This window comes from Anolis sagrei, chromosome 1, assembly GCF_037176765.1.
Source record: "Anolis sagrei isolate rAnoSag1 chromosome 1, rAnoSag1.mat, whole genome shotgun sequence".
In the NCBI taxonomy this organism is placed as follows: domain Eukaryota; kingdom Metazoa; phylum Chordata; class Lepidosauria; order Squamata; family Dactyloidae; genus Anolis; species Anolis sagrei.
In genome coordinates, this window is record NC_090021.1 from 196,203,843 (window position 1) to 196,220,029 (window position 16,187).

Below are 16,187 nucleotides of genomic sequence, written 5' to 3' on the forward strand. Positions count from 1 at the left end.
AAAAATCTAACTTAACTGATAAGCTAGCTGCCAAACTAGTTGATTGCAACTAATTAGTTGCTACATCTTCTAAATTCACAGGCCAGAAAATGAGCAATCCCTAACATTAGGTTGTTGTTAATAATAGGATTGTTTGAAAGTTGGAAATGGCTTTATGACCTGTGATTATGTGATTTGTTCTATGTGATTATGTAATTTTAATTAATATCACTGTTTAATTGTTATGTAATGGATTTTATATTGCTGTTTTATATTATTGTTTTGATACTGTTGGCATTGAATTGTTGCCTGTGTTAGCCGCCCTGAGTCCCCCCCTTGGGGGTGAGAAGGGCGGGGTAGAAATGGTCTAAATAAATAAATAATAAATAAAATGCAGGAAACTGAAGAAAAGCAACTTCTGTTGTACCATATTAGTTCAGAGATCCATTAGACATCTCCAGACTGGTGTTAGGCTTTATAGCAAGGTTTTTGTGTGTGCAATCAACCCAATAAATGGAGCTGTTTCTCCCTTGCTCTTAGAAGTAACGTGTTTTCTAAGGACAGAAGCACATGGCAGATTTCCAAATTATTTACAAGAAAAAGAAAAGTGAAGAAAGAAAGAAAGCAAGCCAGCCAGACATTACTGGATCAACACAAGCTAATATATTATTTGAACAGGTATTGATTTTGATGCTGGGATGGGGGACAGGGAAGAAATGTGATCAAGCTTCAAACAGCGTATAGCATTATACAAACATTTTACAGCTGCACAAGGAGCACATGTTAGGAAGAGAACTAAAAGACTTTTTACTTTATAGACACTGTAAACCTCAAGCACTGCCCAGCTGAATGGAAAAGAGGCGGCTCAAATTGCCTTCTGATCTATCTTGAAGTCTATATGAGAAATGGCTCAGATTAAGGAGTCAACTAATAAGATTGCATTCTATTGTCCAACATACCAATGCCTGGAGCACATCAGTATCAGAAATGTACATAGTGTGATGGATATATAGGCCAGAGAGTCTCCCTCAAAATTACAACTCTTGAGTATCCCACTTGCAGTTGAGGGTACCATAATAACGTAGGCCCCATGGCTCTGTAGTAACTTACATGAAGCTTTTAAGAAACAACTATTCTATTTTCTATTGTTCTATTGTAGCAAGAAACTAAAATATAAAATAAAGAAGGGGAGAAATGAGTGCAGATACACCACAGTTAACAAAGTAAATGTAGTTCTGGACTTCAGTTCTTTAACACACACACACACACACACACACACACACACACAAGTTACCAAAGGTACCAATTGGAAATGTGGGTACTAAAGATATAAATAATGGAAATAATCAGGATAGTTCTCCAAACAACAAAAAATACAAGGAAATGGGGACTGTTCTGAGACAGTCCAAGCATTAAACGTGTATTTAAGTGGATAGATGCTCTAGCGCAGTGGTGCAGTGGTTCTCAACCTGTGGGTCCCCAGATGTTTTGACCTTCAACCCCCTTAACAGCTGGTAAAATGCCTGGGATTTCTGGGAGTTGTAGGCCAAAACACCTGGGGACCCGCAGGTTGAGAACCACTGATGAGGTAGTAAGTCAGATGTTTGGTTGATAATCAAGTATTGTTGATGCTGATTGGTAGTAGTTCTCCAGCGTATCCCAAAGTATATTTTCCTGCACTAGCGGGGGACAAAATGTTTGAATTTGACACTTTCTGTATGCAAAGCATGTCTACCACTGAACTAAAATAGTATTTTCTCAGACCCGGAGTGTGAGTTATCATGGGCTTCAAGTAGCCGACCATCTGTTGTATGAATCACTGTGCCATGGAATAAATATCTATTGTACAAAAAAGTTGTACAAGCAAATTTCTATCTACTTTAATGCAATATTGAACAATGCTGATCTCAGTCAGGAATAAAACATGTCATTCTGTCAGCCATATTCATTGTCTGAAGAGATCCAGGAATAGTATCTGTCAAATTTGGCCAATTCTGCTAGAGCAAGATTTTTGTTTTGTTTTTTCTCAAAAAGTTCTTAATGTTCTAGTAGTATGTGTAAGTACAGTTTGCAGATGCTAAATGTCTTAAATCAAAACATTGAACACAATTTCCTTTATAATGGGTGTACAAACTGTTTAACCCCTGGCAGTCATTGTAACTGAAGTCAAAAGAATGCATAGAAAAAAAACTATTTTCTGACATAATTCCTATAGCTTGTTTTTAATTGTTTCATGCAGTCTAATACCCATCATGTATGAACAAGATCAGTGACCTTGTCTGAGGAGTTGTGAATTTTAGTACTTCCCTCCATCCCCAGGCATCATAAAATTATCATCATTTAATAGGATAACACCACAGATTTCTATACACAATACTCCCCTTTTTATAAATTACTTTTTTGTTACTTTTATATTCCATTTTTGTTCCAATTTTAGATCATGTGCATGTCATTTCTCCTTCTCGCTTTATCACTATTGTATATATCTGAAACCTGGAATCATAAGATCATTCGCTACACATTTGGGTCATTGTCACGAAAGGGGAATATTCACAAGCAAATTAGGGAGCTGTGATCTGCTTTACAGATATTATAGTATTGAGAGAAATGTTCTTTCCAAAGTGCAAGTTCAGGCCTTTAGGCTGAAATATCCAATGCCTTCCCATGAAGAATACTGTCAACCTCTAAAAGATCTTTCACTCCTTTGTAATAATGGAAATACCAGTACTTTTTGCAGCAACAATAGGAAATAACTTATTTCGGAGAAAGACACTCTATTTTATACATGAAAGACCTTTTAACACAAGAAAACTTTTGTGAAGCTTTTGGCAAAAAGTTCAGAAACATAAAAAGAAAGATAAAATGCACACAAACTCTCACAATATTTCTTAACAGGGGAAAAATTCTGAAAATGTACTATTTCCCTGTGTAGGGTGAAATAAACCAAGATTTACTAATCTGCAGGGAGATTTCTCCATTGTCGGTCCACTATAACTTTAAGGACCTCATGACATTGATGAAGTCCTGTGTTCTGATTCGCCAGCCTCTGTAGCAAACAGGAGGCAACAGGGCAATCTGGGTGCCCCACGTCCCACCTCATTGTCAGATTATGCTTTCCTATCACATGTGGGGAAGCATTGCTATATGGCTTCCCCCTGCAATAGCCCCATTTTTCCAAATGGAACAAGGGGAGGCTTCCTTGTTGGCAGCGCACCCTCTGACGACTCTTCTGGCCCAGTTGTCCCACAGAGCCCCCCTGAAAATAAGGCTATGTCATGTGATGGGCAGTACCGGACCAGAAGTGGATGTTGAATTTTCATTGTTCAGTGAGGTCCTTAGAGATGAATGTACACTTTGTGAAGATATAATGCTTGGAAAAGGAAGAAAAGACAACTAATATTGAGGGCTGGAAGTATACTTCCCAAAATCTGTTCTCTCACTACCTTCCCCCCTTCTATAATACATTTACATTTGAGAAATTTTTGGGAAAACTGAATTATTTAGAAAGAGAATGTGAGATTACCCATCCTTATTTATGTATCCTTTTATGTTAATGCTTTATGCACAGCTATTTTCAGCTGCACTGGTATCAATAATGATACTGAGTCAATACAAGATAGAAGTGATAATTTGGTTGCCTTTCTCTCTAGATCCAACCAGTCTATATTCAGGAAATAAAGCCCATAACCCCAGAGGTACTAGCTAAAATAGAGAAAACAGGACAAGGGGCTTGCTGGAGATGAAAGAAGGTGAAGGGATCTTTTTTCCACATATGGTGGACCTGTAACATAGTTAAAGAATTCTGGAAAAAAGTGATGAAAGAAACAAACAAAATGATCAGCAAAAAAATGAAGAAAAACCCAGAAATGTGCTTATTAGGAATATTTAGGAGGCGTATTAGCACAGGAGATGAAGAAATTTGTCAGTATTGTTTTGTTGCTTCGAGACTAATAATAGCTAAATCGTGGAAGGGGGGGAAAGAGTTAAATATTAAGGATTGGAGGGATAAATTAGTAGACTATATCCAAATGGCCAAACTGACAAATAGTAGCAGAGGTGGAAATAATGAAGAATTTGTTGAAAAATGGCGGTTGGCAATTGGATATCTTGAAAAGAAGACAAAAGTAGATTTGAAGATTGCCATAAAGGGGATTCAGTGAAAGAAGATACGTGGGTAGTTGCGGGTTAGTTATGTGATCCATACGGAGTGGTGTCGGAGGTCACAGGGGTTGGGTTCACGGGTGTGGGGTTAGAGGGACAATAAATGTTAATGTATTATAACTGTACAGTCAAAGCTGATTTTTTATATGTTTAATGAGCGCTGACTGTATACCATTCTGCTAACTGGCATACTCTTTTGTATTTCTTTTTTCTTTTTTTCTGTTTTTTTTCTCTTTTTTTTTTACTTTTTACTTATTTCGGTTTTCCTTTGGTGTCGGTTTTGTTTTCTGTATGCACCACAAATCAATAAAAAAAAAAAAAGGAAATAAAGCCCGACTTCTCAATGGAGGAAAGAATATTAGAGGCAAAGATGAAGTACTTTGGCCACATCATGAGAAAACAGGAAATCTTAGAGAAGACAATGATTTTGGGGAAAAGAGAAGGAAAAGGGAAGAGACGCCAACTAAGAGCAAGATGGATGGATGGTATCCTTGAAGGGACTGGCTTGACTCTCAAGGAGCTGGGGGTGGTGATGGCCAAAAGGGAACTCTGGCATGGACTGGTCCATGAGGTCACGAAGAGTCGGAAGCGACTGAATGAATAAACAACAACACTTTCTCTCTTGCCAAAGAGCAGAAATGAAGATCTCTTCTGGAAAGTGCTCTTTCATTTTCCCTCTTCCCCAAACTGAGTTAGGCAGAGAATAAAAATCTAAAGGCAATCTTTCTTTTACCTGCCATCTTTATGATAATCCTAGAGACCAATCCCTACTAGAAACTTCATCCTGCTCACCCATTCTACCATGCAATAGATATTTTCACTTCCAAAGTCCCATCTCATTTTATTTCCACACACAAAGATATTGGAAAAACCCAGGAGGAGGAGAAAAATACAGAGAATACTCTGATGCTATTATATCCATGCACAGCAGACAATGTGTAGCAAAACTCCAATACTGCTTTTCATCTTTCTGGAAGAAAGAGAGACTAAATTATACCCTCAGTCCTACTGCTGATAGCACCTTTCCCACCACAAATGCTTTTTTCATCCAGCTAGAAATGCCACTGATGGAAAGTCATTTTCATTCACTTGTGATAAGGACATATTTGTTGTCCCACTCTGTGACACAAAACATATTTTTCTGAAGCAGTTTTTCATAGTAAATCAAAGTATACAAGTTATAGAGAGCGCTTTTGCCACCAGGGAAGGATGGCTATTTTCATATTATAAGATCAAAGTTACTTACAAATACATAGATTTTTTCCAATGTGAAAGGACAATACCCTATTATAACAATATTTAAATGTTGTGCATGTACTGTTAACAGAATCAGGCAACAGTGAATAGGGTTAAACTGTTGGAACAATTTATTATCTTTGTACTATCTCTCCATGTTCTAACATCCAAAAAAATGAGAATGCCAAAACTAAGAGATTGCACAGTTGTTGCCAAATTGGATGTGGAGAACTGGAGGTGGGGGGTGGGAGCATGTGCTGTGTAGGGTGCACATGAGTAGGATCAAGTGTGGAAGACTTGATCACAGGAATTCAAATCAACGAAGTGCCAGCATTGTGCAATTACAGTATGGTGTAAACATGATTGTTCTAATAATAACATGATAAAGTCCCGTTCTCCAGGGCAGCAGAAAACAAGCTTGCTCCCTTCCTTCCTATGACTTCCCCTCACATATTTATACATGGCCGTTATATCTCCTCTCAGCCTTCTTTTCTGAAGGCTAAACCTGCCCAGCTCTTTTAGCTGCTCCTCATGTGGGTTGTTCTCCAGACCCTTGATCATTTTGGTTGCCCACCTCTGGACACATTCCAACTTGTTACCATCTCCCTTCAATTGTGGTGCCCAGAATTGGACACAGTATTCCAGGTGTGACCTGACCAAGGCAGAATAGAGAGGTAGCATGACTGCCCTGGATCTAGACACTATACTCCTATTTATGCAGGCCAAAATCCCATTGGCTTTTTTCCCACCGCATCACATTGTTGGCTCATGTTTAACTTGTTGTCTACAAAACTCTAAGATCTTTTTCACACATAAGGTGTCCCCCATTCTGTATCTTTGCCTTTCTTTTTTTCTTCTGCCTACCCACCTCCTATAACCACCACTGTTGGATCTACAATCTCAGTTCAGTCTCTCTCCCCTCACCCCATCCTTCTAAATATAAAACAAAGACACACATTTTTTTTAAAAAAATGGGGGTCATAACAAGTAATCAGAAACTATTAAGCTGCCTAATTGAAAGTGTATACATATCAGTTTATGAAGACTGGATGTGGGACAGATCATTTTTCCTTCTTCAGAAGATACTCCTTTTAGTAATGGGCAAGTTCTCAGCTGAGGTGAGAGATCACATTTACACAGGAAGCTATATGTAATTTAAAAGGCATTCACTTCCAAACAGTTTACATGTCTCCCAGCAGCTAATTAGTGGGATGATGATTCATAGCAAAGCACAGAAACGTCTATGGCAGACCCTCTTTGATCAATTTCTGGAAGCTTTTATCCCACAGTAGGTCAAGAAGTTTGTCGTAGCCTTATATTCTTCTCTTGACAGCACAGCCCCGCACAACAAAGTGTAATGATGTTTACCTCTAAGTATGTATTGCCAGGGGATTCCTCTACAAGGTTTGTCTAGGTATTGAACAAAACTTTACCATTTTTATTTTCTGGGACAGGTGATTGCTTATGTTTGTGTGCTTCTTTTAACTCCAGTCATTACTTGCATTATCTATTTAATCTTTCTATGACAACTGGTAATCTGGCTACCCTTGTCCCAGAAAAACTGCCAAGCACCCGCCGTTATTATCCTTGTTTACTATCTCTTCAGAAAATAAGAATATAGCGAGCAGGCAACTACTGAACTTGTAAAATGCTTTCAAGTAACTAATATGGAAGAATACTGATTTTAAAGTCAAGTGATGTGGATCTCTGTAAGCTGCCACACTCCTTGAATGGAGCCTTTTGTCAGATGTATGAAATTTCCATAATATTCATCGCCTAAGAATAAAGTTTTAATGGCTGTCTGTGGGATATTTATTTCTTTTCTTTAGTGCAATCAAGTACATTTTCTGCTTCATGGAGTTGGGGTGAGGGGGCTTCTATTCCATCAAAGCCATCCATGCCATAAAAATAACATAATAAAGAAATGACATAATCCTCATTTTACCTTCCAACGTCAGAAAATCCATTTTCTTAGCACGCCAAGGAAACCCAGGAGACACAGACCTAAGCTTTTGCTTCTGTTTTGTGCAGAATGTATAAACAAAAATCTAAGAAAAGTAAAGCAAGCGCTGCGTTCCAATCTTTGCAATAAGAAAAGGAACAGGGAAAAATTGATTTGTATGTCCTGACCTTGCCCAGATGTCAAGCTGAGAACACAGCAGATATCCTACCTAGCTTCCTGTGGCGGATCAACACATACAATGAAGGTTCTTGTTTTTCTCACCCCCAGGAAAGGCTCTCTGCACAGAGTCTACAGAAGAAAAGAGTAACCAAAGGTCTATGGCAAATGACATTTTCTCACTACCACTTCGGTTTGAAGCAAGCAAACATTTCAAACACTCCAGCTAACAAGATATCAATTTTTCTGGGAAGGCATGGTATTAAAGGAGCAGAGTAATCTGTTTGTTCTGGTGAGGTAGAAAACAAAGGATTCTTCCGCGATATATCTCAAAATTCTGTTGTTTGTAAAAGTGACACCTGTTCAGTTAATCACCTGAAATGTGGCATCTATAATCTAGTTAATAAGATTTACATATCTGCCGGATTTCAATACAGGCAGAGTTATGATAAATTAGTTCAGAAAATTGATAAATTTTATCCTCTTTGCTCCATTTTGGGGGGGGGGGGAGGCATAGCATGTGTGTTGCTGTGAGTTTTCTGGGCTGTATGGCCATGTTCCAGAAGCATTCTTTCCTGACGTTTTGCCCATGTCTATGACTGCAGAGGTTGTGAGGTCTGTTGGAAATTAGGCAAGTGGGGTTTATATATTTGTAGAATGTCCAGGGTGGAAGAAAGAACACTTGTCCGCCGGAGGCAAATGTGAATGTTGCAAGTGGCCACCTCGATTAGCACTGAATAGCCTTGCAGTTTTCAAAGTCTGGCTGCTTCCTGCCTGGTAGAAGTCTTTGTTGGGAGGTGTTAACTGGCCCTGAGTGTTTCTTGTCTAGAATTCTCCTGTCCTCTGTGCAGAGGCGGCTCTAGGTAATTTTCAACGGTAAGCAAACAGTATTTCCCCCCCCCCCCAAACCAATCACTGATATATATTTTCTGTTCGTCGTGGGAGTTCTGTGTGCCATATTTGGTTCAATTCCATAATTGGTTGAGTTCAGAATGCTTTTTGATTGTAGGTGAACTATACATTTCAGTAGCTACATTTCACATATGTCAAGGTCTATTTTCCCCCCAAGAGCACCCCTGGGCAAAATCAACTATACTGCAAATGCTTACTTTGCGTAATGGGTTGAGCCGCCCCTGCTTCTGAGTGTTGTTCTTTATTTACTGTCCTGATTTTAAAGGGTTTTTTTTTTAAAAAAAGACTGGTAGCCAGGCTTTGAAAACAGAAATGCCATTCAATGCTAATCAAGCTGACCATTTACAACATTCACACTTGCCTCCAACAGACAGGATTTCTTTCTCCCACCCTGGACATTCCACAGATATATAAACCCCATTTGCCTAGTTTCCAATAGACCTCACAACATCGGAGGATGCCTGCCATAGATGTGGGTGAAACATCAGGAGAGAATGCTTCTGGAACATGGCCATACAACTCAGAAAACTCACAGCAATCCAGTGATTATGGCCATGAGAGCCTTTTGAAAAGGTGTACCACGTATTTGTCAAATTTTCATGAAAATGGCTGATCTAGTTTAATCAGGGTTTCTACAGAAGGAAATCATACACCAGCTTCAATATCTGAGAAACATTTCAAAATTTATGAATGTACCTGAGTCACATTAAACCGTATACAAGCAACTGTTGGCAAAATTATATTGGGCATGTTCAGTTTCATTCTGAAGCTAGACTACAGGTAGCATTGTTCTTACTGGCTACCATCAGAAAATGAAAAACTACTGCAACATTTTTTTTCTTTCCTAAAATTGGATAACATATTAAAGTACAACAGCCCATTTTGCAGGGTTACTACTCCAAAAATGCATAATGCAAATGAAGACTGTGTGTGTTGTGCATCCTTTCCTTTTGTGGCTATCTTAAGGAAATACTTGAAAACATTAGCCCAAAATTGGCTATGATAAACAAATATTTTATTTTCACTTTATCAAAGACAGGGAACCATTTCTAAATTGTGTAAAAAGAAAGAGGGGAAAGTTTTTTGTAAAAGACATCATAATATAATCTTATTCTGTTAGAAATTTTGTATGCAATTTTAAAATACACATTCTGCTAAAAGTATGGAAAATATTTTAATAGAAAAGTAGAACATAACTGTCCATGACCACCTTCAACCCAAAGGACAGGAAGCCACTACAATGGGATTGGTGGGGAAAGGGAATGGCATAGATAGGTGAAGTAACCGTATAAATGCTATTCCTTTTGATAAATATATAAATAGAAAGTAAAATAATAACAATAATAATAATAATACATTGGGAGCCCCCGGTGGTGCAGCAGGTTAAACCACTGAGCTGCTGAACTTGCTGACTGAAAGGTCGGCAGTTTGAATCCTGGGAATGGGGTGAGCTCCCACTGTTAGCCCCAATTTCTGCCAGTCTAGCAGTTTGAAAACATGCAAATGTGAGTAGATCAATAGCGGGAAGGTAACGGTGCTCCATGCACTCATGCAGGCCACATGACCTTGGAGGTGTCTACGGACAATGCTGGCTCTTTGGCTTAGAAATGAAGATGAGCACCACCCCCCAGAGTCGGACATGACTGGACTTAATGCCAAGTGGAAACCTTTACCTTTACTTTAATAATAATACATTGGGCAAAATGACCACCACCATAGTGAGTGGCCAAGGCAACATGTGGGCGCATTAAAGATAAGTTGTGAACAAGTACACACAATACTATACAACATTATTTCTGATCTGAGGCATTCACAATATATTCCAACTTCTGGGCTTTGTGGTGCATCATACCACATAAGGTAGCCTTTTAATCTTGTCCTTAAGCTGCCAAGTTTCTCAATCACTGAATATAATGTAAGCAAGGTTGAGCTTTGAAGATGTCTCAGTTTCCAATTTTATTCAGACTCAATCACCTAATATAATGTAAGCAAGGTTGAGCTTTGAAAATGTCTCAACTTCCACCTTTATTCAGACCAGTGGAAAAATATTGATGCAAATTTGAAAAATTATACTGGAACAACACATACAAAATGGTGACTGTCAGGTCTTTCCATATCTAGCTAGCTTACTGGGATGCTTACAATTGCATGAAATACCTAATGAGAATTTTCTAGAACATTAGCTTGCTGCTCATTTATGGTCTCTCAGCAAAACAGCAGAAATGAAAAAGACATAGCAATAATTGATTTTTTTATTTCCTGCCAAATATTGTCTTATTGAATTAGATCCAACCAAATCTGGCTGAAACAACACAGTAGCACATGTAAGGTGAAAGAGAAGGCTAGTACACTGCAATGCCTCAGTCCCATTTCAATAAATGACCTTTGGTTGCCTTATTTTAGCTGAATGGAGTGATGAATGTGGGCGCGCCATGTGTAAATGATATCTATGTACATATGTCAGTAATTCAGCCAAACAGATGGGGCAGAATAGATGGGCCAAGGTGCTTACAGTGAAATTAAATATTACTTTTTGGACCAAAAAACATCTTGACACTGTGGAGTTATTTGTGACTACACAGAGAACACAATACCTAAACTTTAATATGTTTATATCAAATAAGGATAACATTGATGTACTTTAGTGCTGTTAATGATCAGGAGATGTTTGACATGGCTCCATTGATGCAGTTCTTATAGCAAACTGCCCATTAAGGTCACTGAGATATTGCAAAAAAGAAGTCAAACATAACATTTTGAAGCAATAATGACTTCTGCTTTTCCGACTTCTATCTCTTTAGTGCTCCATAATTCTATTTCTCACAATAATTCAGGAAGCATTGTGTGTGTTTATCAAAAGCCACCAGAGCTTCAGGACTGTGTTTACTAGACAACTAGATCAAAGAGTGCTTTCCAAAACAGCCAGGGAACATTTGGTATTTGTCCAAACCAGACATGCGTTTTGACAACCCGCAGCACAATATAAACACATTACGACTCTCTCATTTTAGCTGGGGTAGTAACCGAGGATGAGATTGTAGTATGAGCTTCAAGATTAAACTAAGAAATAGCTTTAATTATAGTTTTTTGAACGACAACTGGGTGAAGACACATCATTGAATAAATCCACCAGAACATATAGCACAATTGATTTCTTCCTTTACCTCAGTTGTTTCCTCAATGCAGCATCTATAGTTAAGTTATTCACCACAGCCCACAATCCAGGTGAAAGAACTGCTTCCTATTCAAGCTGCAAATAAGAAGAGGCTGTCAAAACATGAGATTTGTTTTGAATGCCATTTCATTCCTGTAAACTGGAGACATTTGAGCAAATATGATTTTGCCTTCTTTCTAAGGTGGTACATTCTGATAATAAATAATAATATAGATAATTTTTCTATATAGTCAGCCCCTCCCATAACAATCTCTCCAACGTTACTTTTTTGCCCTCTTGTTCTGGGCATGTGCATCTGTGTTCTAGTTTGTAGAACATTAGCGTTATTTACTTGACTTTTCACTGAATATAAAAAACCCCCACATGCTCTACCAAACTTATTATTAATAATAATACCCCATTTTTCTCTCCACAAGGAGACTCAAGGGGCTATTCCTTCACAATGCCAGCAGTATTGCTTAATGGTGTAATGCTAGAAAATGTTGACAATTTCCGCCACCTCTCCACAAAAGTCAACATTGATGCTGAAATACAACACTGTCTGAGCTCTGGGACCACAGAGAGTGTTCGAAGATTGAGACTTTCATAGGAACACCAAGATGTTTGTTTATAAATCTATTGTCCTTTCAACTATTGTATGCTTATGAAATGTGGACCATTTACAAACATCACTCATAACTTCTGGAAAGATTCTATCTGCATTGCCTCTGAAAAATCCTGCAAATCTCTTGGAAATATAAGCGGACAAACCTCAGCTTTCTGGAAGAAGCAAAGACAATCAGCACTGAAGTGATGATCCTCCGTCACCAACTTTGCTGGACTGGCTACGTTGTCTGAATGCCCGATCACCATCTCCCAAAGCAGTTACTTTATTCTCAGTTCAAGAATGGTAAACGGAATGTCAGTGGACAGCAAAAGAGATTTAAAGACAGGTTTAAACTTAACCTTTAAAATGTGGTATACATGCAGAGAACTAAAAAAAACCCTGGCCCTTGAGCATTCTAACTGGAGGTCAACTGTTATCAATGGTGTTACAGATTTTGAAGAGGCACAAATAGAGGATGAAAGGGAGAAATGTGATGAGAGGAAGGTGCATCAAGCAAATCCCTGTCGTGATCATCTTCCATCTGGATATATATGTCCTCAATGTGGGTCCACTTATGGCCCACCACTAAGATTCTACCTTTGGAAGACAGTCATACTTGGCTACAAGGGATAGCATATGTTAAGTGTTATTTACTGATAACATGGGTTGTTTACTTTTAAAGTGTTTTTCAGGCACACCTATGAACTAGCAATGAAGTATTATATTTCTGGCTCCAGCAAAGGATCACTGCCTTGTCATGGCGCTGGAGCTTGAGCACCTCAATGATGCCATGAGCGAAACCGTGAAGGGCCACCCAAGCCGGGACAGGGAAAGTGCTGGGGAAAGTGGAAGGTAAAAGGAAGAGGGGCCGACCAAGGGCAAGATGGATGGATGGCATCCTTGAAGTGACTGGACTGACCTTGAAGGAGCTGGGGGTGGTGACGGCTGACAGGGAGCTCTGGCGTCACGAAGAGTTGGAGACGACTGAACAAATGAACAACAATTATCTTTCTGGAGCAGAAAATAATTCTGAAGAGAGTTTGGATCTTATTCCAAACTTGGTTCAGAAACTTAAGCTTGCCTTATACAATTGCACAAATGGGCATAGTTTTTGGCAGGCTTATTTGACCTAGTATCTACCATTTCTGTTGTTCCCATGTAAAAGTTAGAGGTTATTTTCTCAAAAACTCACACTGGTGAGCTTACTAGGATCCTCATGTGCTCCTGCAGATAGTTATATGGATAACCATCAGCATGGAGGGCAAAATTACACACTCCTCTCTCTCTTTTGTGAATGATATAATTTGACCTTCAGCTTGCTCAAAACAGAATCTTGAGTGCCACTGAATGTCAGAATCAGACCAAAGAGTATACTCAATGGCACCAGCAGATACGGACTTACACTTACACTTCTTTTTATGGCAAACATTCAGACAAAATGGAAAGTTTAGTATAATGTGCACCCTGGACTTTAAGAAAGTTGATGTCAATAAGTTGAAGGAGATAAGGACTAAGGTCCTATGGTCAGACAAGCTCAAAGAGGGGACTAAATACCCCTGAGGTACTGTGTGGTGTATGATTATGGAAGCTAAGTAGAATCAACCCTTGTTAGTAATTAGATGGCTAGTACAAATACCAGGAACTGGGGGGTTATACAAAAAGAAAGGAACTGACAAAACTCTTCTTAGTATTCCTTGCCCTATAAAATGTGTGGGGTCACCATACATCTACAGTGACTTCAAGGTATGCACACATAAAACTGCAATTTCAGGAAATTCCAATGAAAGAAAAATGGGGATTTAAAAGGGGGATGTACAAGAAATGGAAGAAGGAATAAATCACCAAAGAAGTGTACAAAGAATAGCTAATATTTATAGAGAGAAGGCCAAGAAGGCTAAAGCTCAAGATGGCCACAGGCTTTGAAGTAAGAATAACTTTTTTTTTTGCTTTGTCCATAGCAAGAGAAATAAAAAGGCAGGGGAAAAAATAGAGAATTGCTAAAAGACGATAGAAAGATAAGCAGAACTGCTCCACATCTACTTTGCTTCTGTTTTCTCCCAAAAGGAGAAGAGTGCTCAAGCTGGTGAAAACAGAGAAAGTGATGTAATGAGGGGGTAGTATCTCAAGGGAGGCAAAGAGATGATGCAGAAGTGTAGTTACTCTAAGTGAATTTATGTCTCCACGGGCAGGCAAAGCCCATCCAAAGATACTAAACGAACTTGCACTTATAATGCTTATACAATGTGTGTGTGTGGTATAAAAACATACCCTTATTCTTTCCATGTTATTTCTGCTTCTAGAATTTCTGTTTTAAATGTCATGCCCGGAGACACATCAACTATGTTAACCAAGTTATACCTATATATTCTTTTAGACAAGTTGGTATATTTATATCTGGTTGATGAACCAAACCCAGAAAGTGCTCATCTATGATTCACTGGTTATCCTGAAAATAAATTAAAAGTGCTGTGCCACAGGGTTTTGAACCTGGTGTTACTAAACTTCTTTATAAATTACTTGGAAGGAATAATAGAAGATACTTTCATAAATGCTTAGATGAAACCAAATTGGAAAGGAAAAGTAATACTTCAGAAAAAAACGAATCAGGATTAAAGACAACTTCAAAAAAATTGGAATACTTGGTCAAAACAAACAGAATTAATTGAAGTAAGAATAAATATAAAATTCTATCTTTAGGCAGAAAAAATGGGCGCACAAATATGAGATGGGTGACATCTGACTTGGGAATAGAAATGGAAAATACTACACAAAATGTCTGTTTACTTCAAACCCCCACAAACATGCTCATCAAAAATAAGGACATTTTCTTCATGCAACACAAATAGCATAGGAGATAGTCCTATGCTATTTTAAATTGTTAATTTCTCATATTTTCTCAGAACTATTTTACAAGAAATAAATAACTGTAGAACAAAAAAAATTCTGTTGCAGTAGTCTGGGCTTTATTTGTTGCTTCCACTTCTAATGTTATTTTGAATTCCCTACTGACTTCAGAAACATATTAGCACAGAGAGAAAAAGCAGTAGTTTGTCAACAAAGTAATCTCATATGAAATGTGAAAGGAATTTTGACAGATTACGAAATATTCTTTTTCCTTCAATATCTGCCACCGTTATTCTCTCCTGGCTTCAAATTAAAAAGTATGATTCAAAATGCTTTTCAGCAGGTCTAACGTACAAGTTATTAAAATTGCAGTGAAGCTGCACCAGCAAAAATACTCTGTTTGTACCGTATAGATAGTACAACCTCTGTATACATGGGACATTTTATCCCATGGGTAACTAAAACCATGGACACTAGCTAACCTAATGTTGCAGCTATACTTTGATTGGAAGCATACCATAGAATTGCACTGGAGGACCTAGAGAAGCCCACAGGCTTGGTGGGGGTTGGTGAGTGAGTAAGTGAAACTGAGGATACCAAATTTGTGGATGAGGGGGGTCATTCTCTACTGCAGTTGTAGGGAACATGTAATGTTGGACTGTACGATCTTTCACCATGATGCTGAGTGGGCCTGGTAGAAACAAACCTGGAAACTCAGGTCCCTTCCACACAGCTGAATGAATCCCACATTTTCTGCTCTGAACTGGAATATATGGCAGTGTGGATTCAGATAAGACAGTTAAAAGCAAATATTGTGGCATTTTATGCTCTGGTATTCTGGATTGCATGACTGTATGGAAGGGCCCTCAGTTTTCCTTGTGATGCCAGTGTGATCATCGGATTTTCACTGGTAGACAGTAACAGAATAATGTAAATAGCATGCTGGGCATTTCGTCTAACATTTCATACATAACAACCAGGACATGTGCATCCAAGTAACATCAGAATATGGTTAAGATGGCATACATTAGTAATGAGGCACAGTACATAAGCTAGGAGAAGCTGAAGCAGTTTGCATTAACCTAAGCTTATGAGGTCACGAAGAGTCAGAAGCGACTGAACGAATAAACAACACTACTACTACTAATAATAATAATAATAATAATTTATTTATA

The 16,187-nt window shown here is 38.4% G+C and overlaps 1 protein-coding gene across 6 annotated transcripts in view; it reads right to left on the reverse strand.

Moving 5' to 3' along the window:
* B3GALT1 (beta-1,3-galactosyltransferase 1) overlaps positions 1–16,187 on the reverse strand; it is a 391,634-nt gene that overhangs the window by 335,860 nt on the left and 39,587 nt on the right. For 2 of the 6 annotated variants that reach the window (XM_067471826.1, XM_060778419.2), the window contains exon 2: positions 11,572–11,657. The exons of the other annotated variants lie outside the window; for them this stretch is intronic. The gene's annotated coding sequence lies outside the window, so the exon portion shown is untranslated. The remainder of the gene's footprint in view (positions 1–11,571; positions 11,658–16,187) is intronic. 6 annotated transcript variants of the gene reach the window in all.